The sequence below is a fragment of the Anomaloglossus baeobatrachus genome, chromosome 8, assembly GCF_048569485.1.
Source record: "Anomaloglossus baeobatrachus isolate aAnoBae1 chromosome 8, aAnoBae1.hap1, whole genome shotgun sequence".
Taxonomy (NCBI): Eukaryota; Metazoa; Chordata; class Amphibia; order Anura; family Aromobatidae; genus Anomaloglossus; species Anomaloglossus baeobatrachus.
This window is the reverse complement of record NC_134360.1, coordinates 55,732,395-55,742,130: the sequence shown is the minus strand read 5'-3', so window position 1 is coordinate 55,742,130 and position 9,736 is coordinate 55,732,395. Positions and strand designations below refer to the sequence as shown.

The following is a 9,736-nucleotide window of genomic DNA, read 5'->3' as shown; positions in this document are numbered from 1 at the left end:
AGAAAATAGATAAAGAATAGCAAGCCCCCCACATTCATAGACTGCGGTGATATAGGAAAACACAATACACAGATAGATGATAGGATTAGCAAAAGTGAAGCCCTACTGACTAAATAGGACAGGATAGGAAAGGGACTGATGGTGGCCAGAGAAAAACCCTACAAAAATCCAAAAACCTGATAATACAAAAAGCCCTCAGATTGCTAGATCTGAACTCCGTCCTATACCAGGCGCTCGTCATACCAATGAACAGAAAGCAGGAACCATACAAATTCAAGAAGCAACAAACCCATGGACTTATAGGAGCAATACTCCAAACATAGCTGCAGGGAGTGTCCCAGCTAAGCAACTGATAGGGAAGATCCCTGCATGCAAATAAACTGAAAACAACCAAAGTAAATGACAAACTCAGATACGAGCAAAAAGAACCAAACAACAAATAAAGAGCCAAGCACTTATCTGGGGTAGATGTGGTCTGGAGCAGGATGAAGCAGGCTGGTGTACAAAGAACAACTGACATCGGCATAGCCTGCTAGCAGACCAGGGTTTAAATAGGCAGAGAATTAGCAATGGAAACGCCCATTGTTCAACACACCTGGTCTCTGTCCAAACCATTCCTGGCCACAAGAGGGAGCCTCACAGCAGCAAAAGCATAACTGACTTTAACAATAGTACCCCCCCTTGAGGAGGGGTCACCGAACCCTCACCAATACCACCGGGTTGCTCAGGATGAGCATGATGGAAGGCGCGAACCAACCTTTCCATATGAATGTCAGAAGCCACAACCCAAGAGTTATCCTGCCCATAACCTTTCCATTTCACAAGGTACTGAAGCTTTCGCCTGCTGCGACGGGAATCCAGAATTTTTTCAACCTCATACTCCACATCCCCTTGTACCAAAACAGGGTCAGGAGGCGCTGCTGCAGGAATTGTTGGCTCCACATGTTTCATCAACAAGGACTTATGGAAGACATTGTGAATCTTAAATGACACAGGCAGAGTCAAACGGAAAGATACAGGGTTGATAATCTCCGAAATCTTATAAGGTCCAATAAATTTGGGCTTAAATTTAAGAGATGGAACTCTCATAGGAATATTTTTAGAGGACAACCACACCATGTCCCCCACTTTAAACTGGGGACCAACAGTCCGACGCCGGTTGGCAAATTTCTGGGCAGATTCTTGGGATTGAAATAATTTATCCACTACCTGCCCCCAAATCTGCTGCATTCTGTGTACCACCGAATCCACCCCTGGACAGTCAGACGCCTCAAGCTGCCCCGAGAGGAACCTGGGGTGATACCCAAAATTTCAGAAAAAGGGGGACACCAATGTGGTAGAGCTAGCTCTATTGTTAAGGGCAAATTCAGCCAAAGGCAAAAACGAAACCCAATCATCCTGATCCGCAGAAACAAAACACCGTAAATAGGTCTCCAGGGTCTGGTTAGCCCTTTCAGTCTGACCGTTGGTCTGAGGATGAAACGCCGAGGAGAAAGACAGCTGAACACCCAGTTTGGAGCAAAAAATCCTCCAAAATCTGGATACAAACTGCACCCCTCTGTCAGAAACAATGTTTTCGGGAATACCATGGAAACTAACAACATGTTGGAAAAACAAAAGCACCAACTCTGATGAAGACGGCAACTTAGATAGGGGAACCAAGTGGACCATCTTGGAAAATCTATCACAGATCACCCAATTCACAGTCATTTTCTGAGAGACGGGAAGCTCTGAAATAAAATCCATAGAGATGTGCGTCCAAGGTCTCTTAGGTACCGGCAAAGGCAATAATAGCCCACTAGAACGTGAACAACAGGGCTTGGACCTAGAACAAACTCCACACGACTGCACAAAACTACGGACATCCCGGGACAGGGAAGGCCACCAAAAAGAGCGTCTCACAAGATCCCGAGTACCAAAAATGCCAGGATGACCTGCCAAAACAGAGCAATGAACCTCAGAGACAACTCGGTCGCTCCATTGGTCCGGGACAAACAGTTTCCCCGTAGGACATCTCTCAGGTTTATCCCCCTGAAATTCCGCCAGTGCCAACCGCAGATGAGGCGAAATGGCCGAGAGAACTACACCATCATTCAGGATAGTAGACGGCTCGGGAACTTCCAAAGAGTCAGCACAGAAACTCCTGGAAAGGGCATCGGCCTTAACATTCTTGGTGCCTGGCACAAAAGAGACCACAAAATCAAACCGGGTGAAAAACAAAGCCCACCTGGCCTGCCGAGGATTCAACCTCTTAGCAGATTCTAGATAGGTAAAATTCTTGTGGTCCGTAAGCACCACAACTTGATGTCTAGCCACCTCCAACCAATGTCTCCACTCTTCAAATGCCCACTTCATAGCCAATAATTCCCGGTTCCACACATCATAATTCCGATCAGAAGGAGCAAACTTCGCCAGCATGAAGTGGGCTTGGGCCTGCGTACTCCGACACATCCTGCCGCGTTGGAATCCAGGAACGGGTTGCCGCAGAGTCCTGGCGTCCCTGCTCTTCACAGCATCAGATACATGCCGCTGATCTTCACCCGCTCCCCCTTGGTCTTTTTGTGGCACTCCCTTCTTCTGACGATCAGTTTCATTTTTCGACTGCTCGCTTTGATGCACGGCCGAGTTCCCAGGGGGCGGGGCTTCAACTCTCGCGCTCTTTTCGTGAGGAAGAAGGCTTTAGCGGGAATCTTCGCGCCAAAAGATGGCGGTAAGATGGCGGATTCTGAAATTTTTCAACGGATCACCGCTGCCTTCCACTTCAAGGCGCACTTCACCAGGTAGGTGATTAGGTAACTATCCTGTTCGTGACACCAGAAGAGTCGATGTGTACCGCCCCGCGCTCGGCTGCAGCCGAGTTGTTCGGATCCAGGCTCGTCGATGGGAGGCTCGAGCGCCTCCGGACCCGGGGTCACTTCGTTCTGAAAGGGGCTGGCGCTTTGAAGGGGTTAGGTTTACGGCCGGAGTCGTGGTTTTGGTTAAATTCGTGACGCCACCCACGGGTTGTGGTGAATGTGGACACCACCGCTGCTGTTTACTAGGCGCCCGAGGGAGATGTTGCGCAGCAAAGGCATTAACCCCTCCGTGGGCAGGGGGTGATGGCACTGGGACCCGATTGGGATGGTATGTCGGTGCTTGGCAGTGCAGGGCAGTGCGCGGCCCGAGGGCACAGTTGTACTCACTATGATTGATGCAGAAGAGTCTCTGGTAAATCAAGATGATGGTGGTCGGTGCCCGCAGCCGGCTGCGTCTGGTCCCCCACTCGGGTTGGTGGTCTCCGCCTTTCTCCTGCACCTTGTACTGTAGCTTTGGGCTGCCTGTGCTTCAGCAACGGGAGCCCGCTCCCCGGCGTTGTGTATGTCGGGAGAGCCCATTTGCTCGCAGAGGCTGGCCCGTGGCCCGTGGGATCTCTCTGCCTATGCGGTGGCTTTCTATCCCTCTCGGTGGGCTGTTGTCTTCAGTCAGGACTTGGGTGGGAAAAGACCTAAAGTCCAGACCTCAATCAGTTAATTAACGTGGTCCACTGGTTTCTGGACCTCGTTTCAGGGTCTGAGTACCCCCCTTTGTGCTCCGGTTTCCAGTCAGTTCCCCGGTTCGGTACCGGCGGGCCACTACCCTGTCCCGGTGCCTTACGATTCCACAGAGCCGTCTTCCCGGCTCCTGCAGGCTGAGGCCACTGTATGCCTCCTAACCAGAGGTGACTGGGCTCCAACCCAGACACCTGGTGTTAGACTGCGGCAGACCCGGGCACAGGTCTGCTTCTGCACTTGAACTTCACCACTTCACTGTCAAAGCTCAACTGTTTGTTTTTCCTGCCTCAGGACCTGTGAACTCCTCGGTGGGCGTGTCCAACCGCCTGGGCACGCCCCCTGGTGTGTCCATCAAACCCTGAGGGAGGTGACTAGGGTTTTAAGGTTGGCTGATGTTACCTTATTAGGGGACAGGTGTTATGCAAGGGCCTACCTGTGACTACCTGGCTAGTCCAGGGCGTCACATTCCCCCTTGGTTTAATACAGACCATCCGCGGGCTGTCCGACCACCCCTGGTTTATTTTTGAACTGAAAAAGATAAAAAGGAAAACATGTACAAACATAATAACTTTTTACATTTTTAAGCAGACTTAAGAATCGTCCCTTACGGGAAGCATTTTGCTTTAACGTTGCAAACATATAAAAACATTTTTATTACACGGGAACGGGATGGGACCGGGTCCTTTCATTTGCCCACCCAAGCAAACCTACACCTTGATGCTGCCTCTAAGAACAGGTCAGCACCCCTTTTCCCCAGTCCAGGAATCGGGTTCAGGTCCGGGTATTGCCCACAACGGGCCGGGTACAAAGTTCCATACCCGGCAGTCTCTCTGAGGCCCCACGTCCGGGGGACCCCTGGCCCCGGAGGATAGTCACCGGTTGCCATGGTGACGGGACCCCGGCCTACTCTGCCGCAGGCCCTTCCTCCAACCAGCCTCTCCGGAGACTGTAGATGTGATAGGGTGGTTCAAGGGGCTATTTACAAAGCCCAAAAGTGCAAGTTCTCGGCCTTGTCTTTATTTAAATCGGGGTAAAACAATGGGACGTCAACAAAGTACCAACGGGGACGGGAACATGGTAGACGGGAACGGCTACCTACCTCTTATAAACGCGGGCATGCACATCCGCTCTCCTGCTCAGGAGCCAGGCCCACTTGGGTGCCCCCGGCACCGGCTACAACCAGCCTCTCTTAGAGGTCCTTGAACTGGGACTGTCCTTCTCTCCAGTGGCAAGCTTTGACCTGTTCACTGGAATCAAGGATATCCAATTATTTGGGAGAAAGTTACTTTTAAAGAAGTTTTTTGCTAGGAGAGATACGGGGATCCCAGATGACTTCTCCAAAGAAGAGAGAGAGGCATTACACATCCTGGAGTCCTTATTAAAGGAACAGGAAGGGGGTAATAGTGATGATTTTCCCTTACATATCAAAAAGAGATCAACCGCCTTCCCACCCCTGTCAGCCTGCTCAACAATAGAGATGTTTGTCAAAATGGTCATCCAGGAATTTAAAAATCTACCTGTGAAACGTACACATGACAATCTTAACAAACAACAGAGACATGCATTAAATGAATTAAAATCTATGAAAGATATAGTAATTAAGCAGGCTGACAAGGGTGGAAACGTGGTGATCTGGTCCACAGAGGCCTATGAACATGAGGCTATGAAACAGCTAAATGACAAGCAGTGTTATAAGAGATTGGAAGGGAATCCCACACATAGATTCAGGAATGAATTGGAAAAAATTCTATATGATGCCTTCGAGAAGGGTATAATTCCCAAATCTGTTCTCGAGGGGCTCATATTAGATTTTCCAAGGGTACCTACAATATACTTTGTGCCCAAAATACATAAGGACCCATTACAACCACCTGGCAGGCCAATTGTATCCGGAAATGAAGGCCTTTGCGAACCAGTATGCAAATTTCTGGATCACTATTTAAAATCTATAGTGACCACACTGCCATCTTACATTCGAGATTCGACAGAATTCCTTAATGGAATTCAAGATATCACTTTAGAGACAAACATGATGATGGTAACAGCTGATGTGCAATCATTATACACCTCAATTGCACACAAAGATGGGATCACTGCGGTAGAATATTTTTTAAAAATGTCCAATTTAGATGATCAGCTGGTGAGTCTCCTAATACAACTGTTGGAATTCATTCTAACACACAATTATTTTTTATTTAAGGACCGCTACTACCTCCAGGAGAGGGGGACCGCGATGGGGGCGTCTTGTGCGCCCTCTTACGCGAACCTCTTTCTTGGATGGTGGGAGCGGTCCATACAATTTCCATCTGAATCATGTGGCGCAGTCCATTTATGGCTGCGCTACATAGATGACATTTTTTTGATTTGGGAAGGGGAGACTCACCGGCTGAATCAGTTTATGGATCAACTAAATAAGAATGATCATAACATCAGACTTACTTATACTTACAGTCAAGAAAATATTGACTTTTTGGACATCAAGATATTCAAGGAACGAGATGGATGTCTGAAGACGGACATATACCGAAAAAAGACAGCTGTTAACTCATTACTAAGCGCGAAATCTTCTCACCCAACACAGACAATTAGAGGGATCCCTACAGGTCAGTTCCTAAGGGCACGACGCATCTGCTCAAGTGACATCCTCTTTGAGGCACAAGCTCATGATCTAAAAAAACGATTTCACTTTCGCCAATACAGGAATCAGGATATTGAAAGAGGATACAAAAGAGCGAAAGAGACATCACGTATGGAGCTTCTAAAATCAACCAAGAAAGAGCAGGCAGATCAAAAGGTGAGATTTATAACTCCATACCATGCCCAATGGAGAGAGATGTGTGACATATTAAATAAATATTGGCCCATATTACTCACGGATAATGACCTAGCCCCAATCTTAACATCAAAAGCAGTGGTCACATCCAAAAGAGCCAAAACAATCAAAGATATGGTTGTGAGAAGTCACTACATTCCCCCACAAAAAAATCTGTGGGGCCTCAATACAAAGCCTAGATGGGGTACATACCCCTGTGGAGACTGTGGTGCATGTACCCAAGTAGAGAGATCTCAGGTGTTCCATGACTCAACCCACTCAACCACATACACCATAGTGCACCATATCAACTGTCGCACGACTGGGGTGATATATTGGGCATACTGCCCCTGTGGTTTAATTTATGTGGGATTGACGTCCCGAGAATTTAGAGTTCGTGTCATGGAACACATTCGAGATATCAAAAATGCAGCCAAAGCAAAGAAACCAGAGGACATTGAAAAATTAAAAAACATCCCAAGACATTTTAGAGATAAGCATCAATATAATTGGAGATTGCTGAAATTTAGAGGCATAGATAGGGTACAATTGGGAGCCAGAGGGGGTGATATAAAGAAAAATCTAGCCCAAAAGGAGGCACGTTGGATAACAGTGCTAAATACTACTAAACCAAATGGATTAAATGACGCTATTAGCTTCAAACCATTTCTATGACACTATAGCAACATGGGGTGGTGATATGCAGCCTGTTTCTCTATTTTCTATTTTAACTGTGTTTTTAAATTTATGTTTGTTATGATTATGTATTATTAACAGGATTATGGTGGCAAGACATCCTTCTTCGTTATGAGTGACAACCCATTTAAAAAGAACCAAAAAAGAATACAGAATGGATCCATATGGATGAATATAATGCTCAATATTACAGGGAAAATGCAATACATGTATGCACCCTTAGGGGGCGGAGATGGACTTCAGCCACGTTATAATTACGTATATAAAACAAAATAAGAATGAAGGACTATGCCCTATACACACTATGAATAATATACTAATATACAATATGAAGCGATTAAATCTAATCGCTGTGGCTGGACTCTATCTCTGCCCTTTTACTTGCCCTAATGTAAGATGGAGGAATGTTAAAGCACTGTATGTGCGCGCGCGTGTCACCTGACCTCCTCCTTCCATGTTACGCCCGGCGTCCAATGAGATCGAATTACTGTGCGCATGCGCAGTGGCGATTTCCGGACGCCGGGCGCGACGGCGAACGGGGAGGCGGATGGGACGTGTGCGCCAACGATACAGGTGTTACATGGCGATAATAATAAGTATGTATATAAGGATGCCGCTTGCGCCATACCTGCACCTCCAGGACGAAGCTCTAGTCGAAACGCGTCGAGGTGCAGGGTGACGTGATCCACATAACTCCCATCCCCACATTGGTGGGTTTTCACTAAGTATTAATTGTTCTACCCCTGGAACAAGGTTCAGTGGTGAGCTTGATAATGTTCTTTCCTGTGCTGCTGACTGCGGCAACACAGGACTATGTGTAAATGTTTACAATCCATGCTGCTCTGCACTAAGCACTTTATATATATATTTATATGCAATTTTGATTGATATATGCTGAGAGTTATGCGGACATTGCACTGTATTAGGCACTTTCTATATACCTATATTTGAAGGAAATGTTCTCACCTACAATATGAACCAGTGATATCTATGAGATGTGTGGATCATGCTACCCTGTTTTGTAAATATCCTCTGACTGTATTTTTAAAGAATTTTTAGCTACTTTTTCACCTCTGTGCACTGTGTGACGTTTAATTTTTGAACTAAATAAAAATTATTGATAAGCAATTCTACTTAGAATAATTTATTATCATAGAGAATTATACATATGAAAAATGTGGGATAATGGGTCAGTTATAGGTTGTATATGCTTAATTGAGGATCCAGTCTAAAGAAATATATTTTTGAAATGGACCTAAGTGTTCTTTTGGTTAAACCAGCCTCTCATACTGCCGTGGGCCCTACCGATCAGTGGCCTGCTCCGCCTCTCTGCAGCTCCACAGCCGGGATGGGGTACTTGGGAGTGGAGAGCACCGTGGCCGGGGTAGACTTCCAGTCGGGTGCTGCCTCCGTCGCGGCCGGGCGGACTGCCGGGGCCGTCGTCATCTCCGTCGCGGCCGGGCGGACTGCCCGGGCCGTCGTCATCCCTGTCGCGGCCATGCTCGGGGCTGGGTGAGATGTCATCAGCGGTGCTGGAGCGATGGTGACGGTAAGGCCTGAGGGCCCAGTAGCTGGGTCCTCCCCCGTAGATGGTACGGGCTCCGGTCGGGGCGGTGGCTGCGGACACGGGCGACGAGGGAGACGGTGTGGCGGGCAGGAGCAGGTCGGGTCCCTCAGCCAAGATGGCCGGTTCCTGGGGAACATAGGGGCGTGGGTCACTGCTTACCCACTCCTCCGAGATCATTTCCACTTCGCGCGCCCGGACAGCTGCAGCCAGACCCTTCATCTCCGACGCCCACTTCGCCAGCATGAAGTGGGCTTCGGCCTGGATCTTCCGACACATCCTGCCGCTTTGGTGTCCAGGAACGGGTTTCTGCAGAGTCCTAGCGTCCCTGCACTCCACAGCGTTAATTACTGTACATGGCGCTGATCTTCACCCGCTCCCCCTTGGTCTTTTCGCGGCACTCCCTTCTTCGGCCGATCAGTTTCGCTTTTCACCTCTCCCTTTGCTGCACAGGCGCATTCCCAGGGGGCGGGGCTTCAGTTTTTTGCGCCCTTTCTGCGGAGAAGACGACTCCGGCGGGAATCTTCGTGCCAAAAGATGGCAGGAACGGATCACCGCTGACTTCACTTCAAGACGTACTTCACTAGATAAGTGAATAGGCAAGTATCCTGTTCGTGACTCCAGAAGGGTCGATGTGTACCGCCCTGTGCTCGGCTGCAGCCGAGCCGCTCGGTTCCGGGCTCGTTGGTGGGTGGCTCGAGCGCCTCCGGACCCGTGGTCACTTCACTCTGAAAGGAGGTGCTGGCGCTTTTGGTGGGGGTTAGGTAGGTGCACGGCCGGAGCCGTGCTTGAGTTCGTGACGCCCACGGGTCGTGGTGAAGTTGGACACCACCGCTGCGATTACTGGGCACCCGGGGGAGATGGTGGTGCAGCAAGATGTTAACCCCTCCGTGGGTAGGGGTGATGGCCCCGGGACCCGTTGGGGATAGCTGGGTGGTGCAGGGCGGTACGCGGCCGGATGGCACTGTTGTACTCACGGTTATTGACACACACAAGTCTCTGGTAAACCAAGTTGATGGTGGTCGGTGCCCGCAGCCCGCTGCGTCTGGTCCCCCACCCAGTTCGGTGGTCTTGGCCTTTCTCCTGCACAGTGTTGTGTATCTGTGGACTGCCTGCGCTTCAGCGAAGGGAGTC

The 9,736-nt window shown here is 48.9% G+C and overlaps 1 long non-coding RNA gene across 1 annotated transcript; it reads left to right on the top strand.

The window, feature by feature from the left end:
• The first annotated feature begins 5,987 nt into the window (after positions 1-5,987).
• On the top strand, positions 5,988-7,512 carry LOC142249184 (uncharacterized). Its single transcript, XR_012725005.1, has 3 exons — positions 5,988-6,133; positions 6,231-6,324; positions 7,120-7,512. It is a non-coding gene; the product is annotated as an uncharacterized LOC142249184 (long non-coding RNA).
• The last annotated feature ends 2,224 nt before the right edge of the window (positions 7,513-9,736 follow it).